The sequence below is a fragment of the Neomonachus schauinslandi genome, chromosome 1 (assembly GCF_002201575.2).
Source record: "Neomonachus schauinslandi chromosome 1, ASM220157v2, whole genome shotgun sequence".
NCBI classification, from domain to species: Eukaryota; Metazoa; Chordata; class Mammalia; order Carnivora; family Phocidae; genus Neomonachus; species Neomonachus schauinslandi.
In genome coordinates this window covers 133,640,069-133,653,136 of record NC_058403.1, presented here as the reverse complement: position 1 = coordinate 133,653,136, position 13,068 = coordinate 133,640,069, and the positions used below count along the sequence as shown (strand labels likewise).

General features: G+C 38.0%; 1 pseudogene; it reads right to left on the bottom strand.

The window, feature by feature from the left end:
- Positions 1 to 10,078: 10,078 nt before the first annotated feature.
- LOC110570767 lies at positions 10,079 to 10,898 on the bottom strand (annotated as a pseudogene).
- Between the last annotated feature and the right edge of the window lie 2,170 nt (positions 10,899 to 13,068).

The following is a 13,068-nucleotide window of genomic DNA, read 5'->3' as shown; positions in this document are numbered from 1 at the left end:
CATAATAGGGAGTTATTAATCTTGTTGAGGACCTCAGTCATCACAAACTTGAATTTCTGAAAGATAACCTAATATTGTGCTTAACATAAGTAATGGATCTTGAGTTAGCCTGCTAGATTTGGCTCCTAGGCAAATTAATATTTTCTCTCTCACTCTCTAACTCACTCTCTCATCATCTGCCAAATAAGAGTAATAGTACCAACCACTTTCAGGTATGAAAAAGATTAAATCTGATAAAATATTGAATCCCCGAGCACATTGCCAATCATATAAGTGTTCACTAAAAATATAACTAAATTGGAAATTAAGCTCTACATCACTAATTTTTTTTTTTTTAAATCATTCATGGTGACTTCAGTGAAAATGATGGATTAAGAATTTTTGAAAGTCTGTCCCTTCATAAATAAACAAAAATAAACCTGGGGTGGGGAAATTATCAAAATCAACTTTTTAAAAATCTGGAAATTAACCAAAGGCTTGCAGCAACATGGGAACATTTAATTAAGAAAAATAGCTCAGTAAGAACAGCAGGCTTTGTGGTATTTTACCTTGCTCTTGCCCATCTCCCATTCCCCAGATAAATGGTAGATTTAAAAATAACAACTTGTGTTACCAGCACTATAGGAAAAAGAATGGATCTCATTTCCAAAGAATTGCCCCCATTTTCTTTTGTCTGACAGATCTGAAAGACCCCACTCAAAAGGTTTGTCTTTATTTGACTTCACCCAAACTCATCTAGTGCTAAACATGTCTCCCTGGTGGGAACCACTAAGCAGACTGAGTGAAAACTTCAGTAGTCACATATGACAAAGATACAGACTTTATAGAATTTGTTTAGAAAAGTCACTAAACAAACAAGAACAACTACAACAAAAAACCACCACAGCAACCCTGAGAAAGGGGGAGGATCTGTTTCCCAGAGTTGCCACATTATTTGAAATGTCCAATTTTCAACAAAAAATTATGATATATACAGAGAAATAAAAATGTATGGCCTATTCCCAGGGGAGAAAAATCAATGGAAGCTATCCCTCAGAAAACACAGACATTGGACTTAGACAAAGTCTTTAGATTAGCTATTTTAAATATGTTCAAAGAGCTAAAGGAAATTGCATCTAAAGAACTAAAGACAATATGAGAATATAAATAAAGAGATATAAATTATAAAAAGAACCAATTAGAAATTATAGAGATTAAGGAGTATTATTCAGAAATATGAAGCTGAAGTGAAAATTCATTAGAGCATTTCAACATTAGATGTGAGCAGACAACTAGTGAACTTGAGACAGGTCAATTAAAGATCAAAAGAAGAAGAAAAAGAGGAAGAGGGCGCCTGGGTGGCTCAGTTGGTTAAGCGACTGCCTTCGGCTCAGGTCATGATCCTGGAGTCCCGGGATCGAGTCCCGCATCGGGCTCCCTGCTCGGCAGGGAGTCTGCTTCTCCCTCTGACCCTCCTCCCTCTCATGCTCTCTGTCTCTCATTCTCTCTGTCTCAAATAAATAAATAAAATCTTTTAAAAAAATAAATAAATAAATAAATAAAAAAAGAAAAAGAGGAAGAGGAGGGAGAAGAAAGAAGAAGAAAGAAGAAAAAGAACTGAAGGAGGAGGAGGAGGAAGAAGAAGAAAAGTCAACCTAACCTTAAAAACTTGTTCAACACCATAAAGCATAGAAACGTACGCATATGGTCAAAAATTGGAAGAAATATGGTTTAAAATTTCCCCAATTTGATGAAAGATATGAATCTATACATCTAAGGAGTACAGTAACTCCAAGTAGGATAAACTCAAAGATCCACTCTGAAACACATTATAATCGAATTAATAAAGTCAGAAAGGGAATCTTGAAAACAACAGGAAAGAAGTGACTCGAGGGAGGAGCAAGATGGCGGAGGATTAGGAGACCTGGATTTCATCTGGTCCCAGGAATTCAGCTGGATAGGGATCAAACCTTTCTGAACACCTACGAACTCAAGAGGAGATCAAAGAAAAGAATAGCAACAACTCTCTGAACAGAAAAGCGACCACGTTCTGGAAGGTAGGACATGCGGAAAAGTGAATCCAAGGCAATATTTGGGAAGATAAACAGTAGGGAAGGAGGCCTCCGTCAGCCGCTTCTGGCAAAAAAATAGAGCCCCGGAGCACAAAATCGGAACTTTTAGAAGTCAGCTCTGCTGAGGGACGTCGCTCCAGTGGCTAAGCGGGTGGTGGAACCCTCGCTGGGACAGTGTGGTCTCAGGACCCTCGGGGTCACAGAAAGACCGGGGATGCCTGAGTGCGGCAGAGTGCCCATGTATTGGAGCAGGGAAGCTGGCTACAGAGATGGAGAGGAGGCGTGGGCTCTCAGCTTGGGGTTGACATAAACCGTGATCCGCAGCACAGTCAGGCCACTGCTCCTCCAGCAGGGACCCAAAAGCAGCAGATCCGGGGAGACTCCCCATCCTCTCCCGGGAGGAGTGGCATGGGAGCGCACCGCAGGGATCTGCTGGGTTTGGAGACTCCACACAGGGTCATGTGCCAGAGATAGAAATGCTCGGTCACTGGCCAGGTGAGCATGGAATGCGACCGGAGACCAGGGAGATGGGAGTGATTGACTGCTTTCCTCTGGGGGCTCACTGAGGAGTGGGGACCCAGGTTCTCAGCTCCTCAAGGATGGAGATTGGGAGGCTGCCATTCTCACTCTCATCTTCCAAAGCTGTACCGAAAGCTTGCAGGGAACAAAAGCCCCCGAGAGCAAACCCAAGCAGATTACTTAGCCCCGACCCGGCAAGGGCAGGGCAATTCCACCTCCAGCAAAGACATTTGGGAACCACAGCAACAGGCCCCTCCCCCAGAAGATCAGCAACAACCGCCAGCCAAGACCAAGTTTACTGATCAATGAGAATGGCAGAACTCCAGCACTAGGGGAATAATGCACATAGAATTCATGGCTTTTTCCCCATGATTCTTTAGTCTTTCAAAGTTAATTTTTTTTTAACTTTTTTTTTTTGAATTTTTCTTTTTCCCTTTTTCAGCCAACATCTCATCTACTCTTTTTTTAAAAAATCTTTTTTATTTTTCATTTTTAGAGTATCCTATCCCTTCATAGTAGTTACCCTTATTTTTGATATATATATAAGTTGTTCTCTCTTCAAAATTTTGGGATACGGTTTCTTCTAAAGATCAAAATATACCCTAAATTTCTAGTGTATGGCTTTGTTCTACTCTCCTGCCTGATCACATTCTCTCCCCTTTTTTTTTTAATTCTCATCTTTCTTTTTTCAACCAACTTCTTATCAATTCCTTTTATAAAATCCTTTATAATTTTCACCTTTAAAGTCATATTCCATCCCTTCATCATATTAACCCTTATTTTGTACATATATAAGTTTTTCCTTCTTTAAAATTTTGGGAGGCACTTTCTTCTAAGAGACCAAAATATGCCCAAAATCTAGTGTGTAGCACTGATCTATGCACCAGCCTGATCATATTTGATCATATTCTGGTTTTTTTGTTTTGTTTTGTTTTTATTTGTTTTTCTTTTTCTTTTTCTTTATCTTTTTTCTTTCTTTCCCTTTCTTTCCCCCTGGTTTCAGGTCTTTTCTGATTTGTTTAGTGTATATTTTCTGGGGACGTTGTTACCCTGTTAGCATTTTGTTCTCTCATTCATCTATTCTCCTCTGGACAAAATGACAAGACGGAAAGAATCACCTCAACAAAAAGAACAAGAGGCAGTACCGACTGCCAGGGACTTAATCAATATGGACATTAGTAAGATGTCAGAACTAAATTCAGAATGATGACTTTAAAGATACTAGCTGAGCTTGAAAAAAGCATTGAAATTATTAGAGAAACCCTTTCTGGAGAAATAAAAGACCTAAAACAACCAAGTTGAAATCAAAAAGGCTATTAATGAGGTGCAATAAAAAATGGAGGCTCTAACTGCTAGGATAAATGAGGCAGAAGAGAGAATCAGTGATATAGAAGACCAAATGATGGAAAATAAAGAAGCTGAGAAGAAGAGAGATTAACAACTACTGGATCATGAGGGCAGAATTCGAGAGACAAGTGATACCATAAGACAAAACAACATTAGAATAATTGGGATCCCAGAAGAAGAAGAAAGAGAGAGGGGGGCAGAAGGTGAATTGGAACAAATTATAGCAGAGAACGTCCCTAATTTGGGGAAACAGGCATCAAAATCCAGGAGGCACAGAGAACCCCCCTCAAAATCAATAAAAATAGGTCAACACCCCAACATCTAATAGTAAAACCTATGAGTCTCAGAGACAAAGAGAAAACCCTGAAAGCAGCTTGGGAGAAGAGATCTGTAACCTACAATGGTAGAAAAATTAGATTAGCAACAGAACCATCCACAGACACCTGGCAGGCCAGAAATGACTGCCATGATATATTCAGAGCACTAAACGAGAAAAATATGCAGCCAAGAATACTATATCCAGCTAGGCTGTCATTGAAAATAGAAGGAGAGATAAAAAGCTTCCAGGATAAACAAAAAATTAAAGGAGTTTGCAAACACGAAACCAGCCCTACAAGAAATCTTGAAAGGGGTCCTCTAAGCAAAGAGACAGCCTAAAAGCAACATAGACCAGAAAGGAACACAGACAATATACAGTAACAGTCACCTTACAGGCAATACAATGGCACTAAATTCATATCTTTCAATAGTTACCCTGAATGTAAATGGGCTAAATACCCCAATCAAAAGACACAGGCTATCAGATTGGATTAAAAAACAAGACCCATCGATATGCTGTCTGCAAGAGATTCATTTTAGTCCCAAAGACACCTCCAGATTAGAGTGAGGGGGTGGAAAATGATTTACCATGCTAATGGACACCAAAAGAAAGCTGGGGTGGCAATCCTTATGTCAGACAAATTGGATTTTAAACCAAATGCTGTAATAAGAGATGAGGAAGGACACTATATCCTACTTAAAGGGTCTATCCAAGAAGAAGATCTAACAATTGTAAATATCTATGCCCCTAACATGGGAGCAGCCAATTACATAAGCCAATTAATAACAAAAGCAAAGAAACACATCGACAACAATACAATAACAGTGGGGGACTTTAACCCTCCCCTCACTGAAATGGACAGATCACCTAAGCGAAAGTTCAACAAGGAAATAAAGACTTTAAATGACACACTGGACCAAATGGACTTCACAGATCTATTCAGAACATTCCATCCCAAAGCAACAGAATACACATTCTTCTCTAGTGCCCATGGAACATTCTCCAGAATAGTCACATCCTAGGACACAAATCAGGTCTCAACTGGTGCCAAAAGAATGGGATTATTTGCATATTTTCAGACCACATGCTTTGAAACTAGAACTCAATCACAAGAGGAAAGTCAGAAAGAACTCAAAGACATGGAGGCTAAAGAGCTTCCTACTAAAGAATGAATGGGTCAACCAGGAAATTAAAGAAGAATTAAAAAAATTCATGGAAACCAATGAAAATGAAAACACAACTGTTCAAAATCTTTGGGATGCAGCAAAGGCAGTCCTAAGAGGAAAGGATATAGCAATACAAGCCTTTCTCAAGAAACAAGAAAAGTCTCAAATACACAACCTAACCCTACACCTAAAGGAGCTGGAGAAAGAACAGCAAATAAAGCCTAAACCCAGCAGGAGAAGAGAAATAATAAAGATCAGAGCAGAAATCAATGAAATAGAAACCAAAAGTATGGTAGAACAGATCAACGAAACTAGGAGCTGGTTCTTGGAAAGAATTAACAAGATTGATAAACCCCTGGCCAGACTTATCAAAAAGAAAAGAGAAATGACCCAAATAAATAAAATCATGAATGAAAGAGGAGAGATCACAACCAACACCAAAGAAATACAATTATAAGAGCTTATTATGAGCAACTCTATGCCAGCAAATTAGATAATCTGGAAGAAATGGATGCATTCCTAGAGATGTATCTACTACCAAAACTGATCCAGGGAGGAATAGAAAACCTGAACAGACCTATAACCACTAAGGAAATTGAAGCACAATTAAAATTCTCCCAACAAACAAGAGCCCAGGGCCAGATGGCTTCCCAGGGGAATTCTACCAAACATCTAAAGAAGAATTAATACCTGTTCTTCTGAAACTGTTTCAAAAAATAGAAATGGAAGGAAAACTTCGAAACTCATTTTTTGAGGCCACCATTACCTTGATCCCCAAACCAGACAAGGACCCCATCAGAAAGGAGAATTACAGACCAATATCCTTGATGAACATGGATGCAAAAATTCTCACCAAAATACTAGCCAACGGGATCCAACAGTACATTAAAAGGATTATTCACCACGACCAAATGGGATTTATTCCTGGGCTGCAAGGTTGGTTCAACATCTGCAAATCAATCAATGTGATACAATACATTAATAAAAGAAAGAACAAGAATCATATGATCCTCTCAATAGATGTGGAAAAGCATTTGACAAAGTACAGCATCCTTTCTTGATCAAAACTCTTCAGAGTAGAGGGATAGAGGGTACATACCTCAAGCTCATAAAAGCCATCTATGAAAAACCCACAGTGAATATCATTCTCAATGGGTTAAAACTGAGAGCTTTCCCCCTAAGGTCAGGAATGCGGCAGGGATGTCCACTATCACCACTGCTATTCAACATAGTATTAGAAGGCCTAGCCACAGCAATCAGACAACAAAAAGAAATAAAAGGCATCTGAATCGGCAAAGAAGAAGTAAAACCCTCACTCTTTGCAGATGATATGATACTTTATGTGGAAAACCCAAAAGACTCCACCCCAAAACGGCTAGAACTCATACAGGAATTCAGTAAAGTGGCAGGATATAAAATCAATGCACAGAAATCAGTGGCATTTCTATACACCACCACCAAGACAGAAGAAAGAGAAATTAAGGAGTCGATCCCATTTACAATTGCACCCCAAACCATAAGATACCTAGGAATAAATCTAACCAAAGAGACAAAGGATCTGTACTCAGAAAAGTATAAAATACTCATAAAAGAAATTGAGGAAGACACAAAGAAATGGAAAAACATCCATGCTCATGGATTGGAAGAACAAATATTGTGAAGATATCAATGCTACCTAGAGCAATCTACACATTCAATGCAATCCCCATCAAAATACCAACCGCTTTTTTCAAAGAAATGGAACAAATAATCCTAAAATTTGTATGGAACCAGAAAAGACCCCGAATAGCCAGAGGAATGTTGAAAAAGAAAAGCAAAGCTGGCGGCATCACAATTCCAGACTTCAAGCTCTATTACAAAGCTGTCATCATCAAGACAGTGTGGTACTGGCACAAAAACAGACACATAGATCAATGGAACAGAATAGAGAGCGCAGAAATGGACCCTCAACTCTATAGTCAACTAATCTTTGACAAAGCAGGAAAAAACATCCATGGCAAAAAGACAGTCTCTTCAACAAATGGTGCTTGGAAAATTGGACAGCCACATGCAGAAGAAGGAAACTGGACCATTTCCTTACACCACACACAAAGATAGACTCCAAATGGTTGAAAGACCTAAATGGGAGACAGGAGTCCATCAAAATCCTAAAGGAGAACACAGGCTGCAACCTCTTTGACCTCAGCCACAGCAACTTCTTCCTAGAAACATCGCCAAAGGCAAGGGAAGCAAGGGCAAAAATGAACTATTGGGACTTCATCAAGATAAAAAGCGTTTGCACAGCAAAAGAAACAGTCAACAAAACCAAAAGACAACCGACAGAATGGGAGAAGATATTTGCAAATGACATATCAGATAAAGGGCTAGTATCCAAAATCTATAAAGAACTTCTTAAACTCAACACCCAAAGAATAAATGATCCAATCAAGAAATGGGCAGAAGACATGAACAGACATTTTTCCAAAGAAGACATCCAAATGTCCCACAGACACATGAAAAAGTGCTCAGCATCGCTCCGCATCAGGGAAATCCAAATCAAAACCTCAATGAGATATCACCTCACACCAGTCAGAATGGCTAAAATTAACATGTCAGGAAACAACAGATTTTGGTGGGGATGCAGAGAAAGGGGAACCCTGCTACACTGCTGGTGAGAATGCAAGCAGGTGCAGCCACTCTGGAAAACAGTATGGAGGTTCCTCAAAAAGTTGAAAATAGAGCTACCATACAATCTAGCAATTATACTACTGTGTATTTACCCCAAAGATACAAATGTAGGGATCTGAAGGGGTACGTGCACCCTGATGTTTATAGCAGCAATGTCCACAATAGCCACACTGTGGAAAGAGCCAAGATGTCCATCAACAGATGAGTGGATAAAGGAGAAGTGGTATATATATACAATGGAATATTATACAGCCATCAAAAGGAATGAAATCTTGCCATTTGCAACGACGTGGATGGAACTGGAGGGTATTATGCTGAGCGAAATAAGTCAATCAGAGAAAGACATGTATCATATGACCTCACTGATATGAGAAATTCTTAATCTCAGGAAACAAACTGAGGGTTGCTGGAGTGGTGGGGCGTGGGAGGGATGGTGTGGCTGGGTGATAGACATTGGGGCAGGTATGTGCTATGGTCAGCGCTGTGAATTGTGTAAGACTGTTGAATCACAGACCTGTACCTCTGAAACAAATAATACATTATATGTTAAAAAAAAAAAAAGAAGATAGCAGGAGGGGAAGAATGAAGTGGGGGAAATCGGAAGGGGAGACGAACCATGAGAGACTACGGACTCTGAAAAACAAACTGAGGGTTCTAAAGGGGAGGGGGGTGGGAGGATGGGTTAGCCTGGTGATGGGTATTAAGGAGATCACGTTCTGCATGGAGCACTGCGTGTTATATGCAAACAATGAATCATGGAACACTACATCAAAAACTAATGATGTAATGTATGGTTATTAACATAACATAATAAAAAAATGAAAAAATAAAAAGAAGTGACTCATTACATATAAGCGATCCTCAATAACAATAACAGCTGATTTCACATAAGAAATCATGAAGGCAAGAAGATAGTGGGATGACACAAAGTTCTGAAAGGAACTGTCAACTGAGAATCCTATTTCTGGCAAAACTATTTTTCAAAAATAAAGGAAAATTTTAAAAATTGCAGATAAAAAATAACTAATATATTTTTTGGTTAGCAGCCTTGCATTAGAAGAAAATCTAAAGAAATCTTTCTGCCAGAAATGAATGACAACAGGCAGTAACCTGAAACCACATGAAGAGGTAGAGTACTGGTAAAGATAACTACATCGGTAAATATAAAAGAAAGTGTAAATCTATTTTTTTGTTTTTAACTCCTTTTTTTTACTATTTAATTTAAAAGGCAACTGCATAATACAATATTTATCAAAGTTGGTGTGCACACAGTGTATAAAGATATAATTTGTGACAAATGTATAAAGGAGGGAGGAAAGTGAAACTATTATAGGAGCACGTTTTTATATATTATTGAAATTATGGAATGCAGTGAAAGCAGTGCTTAAATGGAAATCTATAACTTTAAACACCTACATTAGAAAAGAAACAAGACTTCAAATAAATAACCTAATTCCTTAAGAAACTGGAAAAAGGAGAGCAAATTAAATTCAAAGCAAAGAAGGAAGAAAAAAATAAGAATGAGAATAGAAAAAAATCAGCCAACTCGCTGAAGAAAAAACAATTAAAGGCATGTTTATTTTTGGCACAGTGTGGGCAAACAAGTGGTTGGTTGAACATGATTTAATCTTCCCCTTTTCACCTGTCTATTTTGGCACCATTCAGAGACATTCATAATGAATGTAAAGCAATAGGATTAAATGGGTCATGAATGACAACAAAAGTCTTGCCTTTTTTCTCCTAGTTAGAATATGTTTTACCTCTAAATATGTGTTATTTGCATTTCAGACTTAAGCACATCTGCCTCAAAGCCTTGGATAAATGGTTTATTATAGAGTTATACCCAAGACAGCTCCCTTGTACAAGATCAGAGAAATAATGTTGGTAAGTTTATTTCATTTACATGGTTTAGAATAATTTCACTGAGAGTAACTGCTATTATAATATTTTCACAAATATTCTTTTTTTTTAAACATCACAAATATGATTTTTTATTTGTCACCATTAAATGTCTGACTTTTAAACAGATTCTTGGACTGGCGGCTCATATCCATCAGCTCGTTCAACTTTAGCACTGGTCTCATCCCCAGTAGCTTTTCCAGAACTACTACCTTCACCATGAAGCTCCATGAGCTTTCCCAGTTCAAACCTGGGCTTCTTCAGCATTTTACTTTTCTAACAAAGACATCATGGAGTGGATAAATAGACTGACAAGCCCTTTCTATATCTTTTCTGATGCTGTCTGGAATTAATTTATTGACCACTTCTTTCAAGTCATTTGTTTGTACCTCTTGGGTCATGATTTCCATCATCTTTTTCCAATTTTGACAGACCTGTTGGTGCTGAGCATAAGAGGTCTTCCAAATCTGATTATTGCATTTTTTAGTAAAACCAACACAAAATAGAGGAAGCAAATAACCATCGGTAGTCTTGACATCAACATGAGCTTCAATCGTGGTCTGCCATTTTTTGACCGTGGAGCACATTTTGTCACAGCTAAGATCCATGCCATGGAAATTAGTCAGGCAGTTTTTGCCCTGAACATCCTCAGTAATTAGCTTGAATTTTCTAAACGCAACTTCATCATTCTGCAGATCAGCAAGGCTCACTTCAAAAACACAACCCTTGAGGCCATCAGATGCGATTTTGGTTCCTTGAGTTCTTGTGACTAATGTTTTTCCAATATTTCTTATGTTGAACATAGCTGGTGCTTTCACATCATACCAATCTTTCTTAGAAAATGGATCAACCACTTTCTTCTTGGCTCCCTTTTTGCTGCCTTTCGTAAGGTGCTTGTTCTTGCCGACTGCCATGGCGCTGCTCAGGGAGCCAAAAGGTTCACAAATATTCTTATGTAAATCCTAATTATACTAATAATCTATTATAAATCTTCTCTCATGTGTATAGTATTTTTCACTTATTGAGCACTCATAACTGTATGATTTTACTAAAAGATGTCACACCATTGGACTTCTACAAAGTATCAAAAGTAGTTCTACAAAGTACTCTATTTAACTAGTATGAGCCTCACCACAACAGCAGAGAGCAAATATATCATCTCTGTTCTTTAATTAATCATTCAAATTCTTCATGACTTATTAGCAGAGAGCTCACCAGGCCCCATCAAGACTCATTTTCCCTGCCCTTTAATTATCCAGGAATCCCAGAGTAAGCTTACCCAGTCCAAAGGTAAGTTGATTTTCTCCTGACAGCAAGAGTAGAAGGATCTGGAGACTGGCTTATGTACTACTGCTATTATTCTTGGAGCAGAATTCTACACAGTCCTTTGGAAATTTGTCCACAGGATAATACCAGGTCCATATGCCTAACATAGTTCCTAATGTGGTGCCACTTGTGGGCCCCAAATTATAACTGTTATAGTTTGTACTCACATATACAGCTAGTATTCCCCAAAGCAAATTTCTTGCCAAGTTTTTGGATTTAGAGCAAGTGCCAGAAGTAGCCACAGTTAAACTTACATTTGCCCTTAGTAACTCAGGTTACTCCAGTTTAGATTTCTTGCCTCCCTAAGATGATGTGTTTCTAGGACACTTAAACATGCCTGCCATCAGTCTTTGTTGGAGAGCTGTACTTCACTAAAGTAAATCTCCCTAACACTGAAATTAAGAAACAAAAACAAAAACTTATTCTTGATAGCTCTCAAGTTCTTGGATTTTATGTTTTTAAAGGGTAGAGACTAACACTTGGGCCAATATCATACCTTTTAATAAATGATCTGATGATTAAAATATTATTTTTACAGTACCTTCCATGGCAAGAATTTTAAATAAAAATACTCTCTTATATTAAATGAGAAAAGGGGAAAGCATTGTTTGTTCATTTACTTCCAAGTAGACCCTGAGATTCTTGGGCAAAGTCCTCCTTCTCCTTCCCACTTAGCAATTTTATATACCAGGGATCACAGGAGTTGTGGCTTTGCTCATGCCACAAAAGGGTCCATGAAAAGCTAATCTCCATACATGAGGTTACTTAAAGGCTCCTGAACAAAAGTTCTGATCCATACAAACTGAAATCTCAACCTGTAAACATAAGAAATGCTGCTATTTTAGAGACTTCCTCTGAAAGGAACTCTTTATTAAAAATTTTTAGCTTGGCAGGTATAGTCCACCCTCTAGAAATATATAACCAAGAAACTAGAGAGCTATCAAGAACACTTTTTTTCATTCACAGGTCTTCAACATACCCCTCACTCCTTTGTCCTTTTAAATTTACTCATTCAAAAGAAATGAATTTAGAGTAAACTATATATCCAGGGATATAAAGATGAATTGGATTTGTCCATAAGAAAATCACATTTCAGTAGACATGTCAACCAATGACTAGAAAACTATTTAATATGTGCTTTAATGGGACTCTGAACCAAATACAAAGGAAATACAGAAAGTCGCTGACTGCCTGGTAAGAAAGTATCAGAGCAGAAATAGAATTTGAGTTGCTCCTAAGCTAGGTGTGAGACTGGCCAGACTCCAACCTGCGATGCTACTAATTAGCAGGATTGATTTATTTGATTATGTCCCCTTATTTTCATACCTCTCCTCTCTGGAAGGTAGAAGATTTGCAAGAGAATAACTTTCTCAAATAATGATAGATTTATACATGTGTTTTTATATTAGAACCTACAGATAAGCTGTGAATATCCATGTGCAAGGAGTATTGAATGATTCCTCAGGCAAAGATGAGGCAGAAAGCCATTCCAGGCAGAGGGAAATATATATATTTCTCTAAAAATATACAAAAAAGGCATTAAAGGAGACAGCAGTTTCAGAAATAGATAAAATAATTCCACTGGGTTTATTAATAGACAGCCTGCCACTGCTCATTATAGAAGTTAAAGATAGAGGAGAGGAGTTGTGAGTTAAGTCTAGAAAAATAGGTTGTGAGGTCCTTCTGTGTGTAGATAATAGGAGACAAAAATAAAAAGGTTTTGTTCAAGAGAGATATATAGCCAAGTTTGAATTTTAGGAAGATAATCATCTAG